Source organism: Fukomys damarensis, unplaced genomic scaffold (assembly GCF_012274545.1).
Source record: "Fukomys damarensis isolate Sample0158 unplaced genomic scaffold, DMR_v1.0_HiC HiC_scaffold_21, whole genome shotgun sequence".
NCBI lineage: Eukaryota > Metazoa > Chordata > Mammalia > Rodentia > Bathyergidae > Fukomys > Fukomys damarensis.
Window position 1 is genome coordinate 12,631,961 of NW_022900933.1, and position 4,011 is coordinate 12,635,971.

A 4,011-nucleotide genomic window follows, 5' to 3' on the forward strand; every position below is an offset into this window, starting at 1 on the left:
TCAATTACATAGAAAGACCCTGTCTCAAAAAACAAAAACAAACAAAACCCCAAAGCCAGGTGTGGTGGCACACATCTGTAATGTCAGCACTTAGAAGATTGAGGCAGGAGGAGTGCATCAAGTTCAAAACCAGTGTGGGCTACATAGTGAGTTCAAGGCCTACCTGAACTACATAGTGAGACCCTGTCTCAAAAAGAAAACGTTACATTACAAAGCAATGTAATTAAAAATAACATAGTACTGGCATAAAAACAGACATGTGGATCAATGGAACAGAATAGCAGATATAGAAATAACCCTAGGAACATTCATCTGTCTGATCTTTTGTTTTTGTTATGTTTCACTCACTTTATTTTTCTTGTGTAAAAACCCTATGCTGTTGCTACTGCTGGAGCTTAAGTCCTCTGGACAGACTCTGGTGCAGGTTTTCACAAGATGGTCAGTGAATTCCTAAAAAGAAAGTTTTGTGGTGACACACAACCCTTAGACTTACATGACAAAAAAGGCAAAAACAGAAAAACCCTAACTTCGTGGCAAGGCAACTCATTGTCAGGTCAACAGCTGCAGTACCTGGTAGGGAGACCTGGTGAAGACAGTCTCATTCTAGAGGTTGGGGTCAGGTAGCTGTAGGTAGTGGAGATGGCATCAAAGGTGGCCTTGGCAAAGTTGCCCAGAGTGACAGTGGAGCCCCTGGAAGAGGGGTAAGCAGTCATCACGCTAGGCCTCTGCAGCAGCTTCTTGGGCACAGGATCTGAGACGAAACCTGTGCCTCAGGGGCAGGAATCTGAACCAACACAGAGCTACAGTGGCCATCACCTCATAAGGGACAGTGTGGGGTTTGCCTGTCTTGTTCCCCTGATAGCCTCTCTGCAAAGGGACAATGGAAAGTTTGGCCAGGATGATGACCCCTCAGATGGTAGTGGCTATGATTGTGGAGCACTTTACACCCAGACTAATGTGACTGTTGTGGTCCCCAATGGTAACTTTGAACATGGTCTGCTGGCCAGCATGAGTTTGCTTCTGCACGGGCATGGTCTTCAGAACTTTATCTCTGAGGCATGCACCCAGAAAAAGTCAATTACCTCAGACTCCCTGATGGACAGGGAGAAAAGATAAATTTTCTCCAGGGACTTGACCAGCTGGCCCAGATTGGTAATGGGTCTCCTCTCCTTGTCCTCAGTCTTACTGCCAGTGGTCTCAAAGGCTGTTGATGAATCCTCTGCAGAAGGCATAGTGGCCCTCCATGCTTGGGTCCCTGGGGCCTCCAGGCCCTCTCACTGCATCAGTGTTATCTGCCATTTGATACTTTCCTGAGGAAGAAGCCAACTGTCTGATCTTTGACAGAGGGGCTACAAACATTTGCTAGAGAAAGATAGACTATTTAACAAATGGTACTGGAAAAACTGGTTTTCCACACTCCAAAGATTGAATCTAGACCCATATCTCACTATCTCCCACCATATATTAAACTGAAATAAAAATGGATCAAAGATCTAAGTGTTAAAGCAGAAACAATCTGCTGCAAGATATAACAGGTAAAACTCTTGAAATCATAGACATAGGCAAGGACTTTCTGAACAGAACCCCAATTGCACAAGAAATAACATCAAGAATCAAAAAACTGGTATGAGATTAAAAACCTTCTGTACAACAAAGGAAACAACACACCTAGGGAAGAGACAACCCGCAGAATCGGAAAAAAAAATTTGCCAGGTATTTCTCACATGAAGACTAACATCAACAATATATAAAGAACTAATAAAAATGTCAGACCCTCCAAAATGAGACCCAACCCAAAAATGGGCAACCAAAATGAATAGACACTTTTCAAAAGAAGTACAAAGGGCTAATAAATACATGAAAAAATTCTTATCATTGCTGGCCATCAGAGAAATGCAAATTAAAACTACACTGAGATACCGTTTTACCCCAGAAAGAATGGTTATCATCAAAAAATCTAACAACAACAAATGCTGGGGAGGATGTGGGAGAAAAGGAAGTCTATTACATTGTTGGTGGGAATGTAAACTTGTACAACCAGTATGGAAATGAGTGTGGAGATTCCTCAAAATACTAAAAATAGATCTTCCATTTGACCCAGGTATTTCCCTTCTAGGTATCTTCCCAAAAGAGTTAAAAATCATCAGATTACAGGGATACATGCATACCCATGCTTATATCAGCACAATTTATAATAGCTAGATCTTGGAAACAGCATATATGCCCAATAGATGAATGGATTAAAATGTGATATTTATACATAATAGAATACTACTCTGCCATAAAAAGGATAAACTTGAGTAATCTGTAGGAAAACAAATGCACCTTGATAATGCACCTCATAGTGTTAAGTGAAATACATCAGACGCACAAGCTTAAATATTTCATGGTTTATTTTACATGAGAAACCCAAAATATGAGTAGAGAGCAAAATAAATAGATAATAGAAATTAGGGAGATGTTAGATCTTTTGTAAAAGGAAAGGGGACCAAGAGATGAAAGGAGGTTGGAAGGACGATGAGGAAAGGGATTAAAAAAGAATTAATATTCGATATGAGTCATGCCTGACAGGTTAGACCCCTTCCGGCAAACAAAACACGAAACCTCAGAGAGGAACACGGAAGAGGGTACCATGTCCCAATTCCTCTGCTCCAGGAAGTTAGATTACATCTACATCACCTGTTCTGAGGAGCGCGGCCACACTATCTCTAACCCCCAAACTCCTCAGGACAGCAACTACTCCCCAGACCAACCCCCAGCAACCACCTCCCCTTTTAAAGCCTTTCTTTCCCCCCTCACTGAGTGCTGTCTTTTCAGACTCAGCCCACTTGCGCCCAAGTGAATTAAATAGCCTCCATGCTCACACAAAGCCTTCCTGGGTGGTCTCTCTGCTCTGCACTCAACTCTCTTCAAGAAATGTAATCATTATGTACTGCAAGCATGTACCAATAAAAATTAAAGTTTAATTTTTAAAAAGCAACGTTTTGAGCTGGGGATGTAGCTTAGTTGTAGAGCGTGGGCTAAGTGTGAATGATGTCTTAGCTTCAATCCCCAGCACCAAAACAAAAATAAAAGCAAGTACCCCAAAAGAAGTGCACACTGGGCACAGTGATGTATGCCTTTAACCCCAGTTACTTAGGAGGGTGAATCAGGAGAATCTCAATGTTGAGACCAACCTAAGCAATTTAGCAAGGCCTTGTCTCAAAAATTAAAAAAAAAAAAATCACTTTTCATCTCGTTATCCAGACAATCATTGCTAACATTGGGTATAATTTCTTCCAATATTTTTCTGGGCTTTAAAAAGTTGTAGTGAAATGCTTCTTTGAATATACACGGTTTTGTTAGTGTACGTGTGTCTACGTGTATAGCAAAGTAGCAGAGCGGAGCAGTCAGAGTAGGTTCTGGAGCACCGGCTGGACCTCTCCTGACTCTGCCTCTTGTTATTCGCATGGCCCTCAGGGAGGACCCCACCTCTCAGGCGTCCTTTTGTCTCTCCATGGATGATGTCAATTCTACCACCTGGAGTTGTTTGAGGAGGTAATGAGCTAACAGTGCCCACAAACATAAAAGCAAACCTAAGTTCCATAATGTTTGATAGATGAGTGGACACCACCCATCTTTAACACTATATCATAAGCATTTCCTGTGGCATTGAGAACTTTATGGGAACACCCATCATGTGACTGTCCCATCACATGTTTCTACTGTAGTTTAAATGTTCCCCTCATATGAGACCTTGCTTATTTCTAATGTTGCACATTGATCACTGGTGAGCATCTTTACCTGGTCTGTGTTTCCTAGTGGTGCATTTGGATAGAGTCACATAAGTTGAATTACTGGGTTAAAGGATGTCAATTATGTTCTGTTTTTAATTTTATTTTGATTTACATTTAAAATATTTTATTTTTAGATAGAAAAACACATAAATGGAAGAACAATCAAATAGTACAAAAGCACACAATGATCAGGAAGTGAATTCCAACATACACTAAGCCCCAAGAGTGACAAGAC

At 41.1% G+C, this 4,011-nt stretch overlaps 1 pseudogene; it reads right to left on the reverse strand.

Annotated features, from left to right (window-relative positions):
• Positions 1–371: 371 nt before the first annotated feature.
• Positions 372–1,299, reverse strand: LOC104877218 (annotated as a pseudogene).
• Between the last annotated feature and the right edge of the window lie 2,712 nt (positions 1,300–4,011).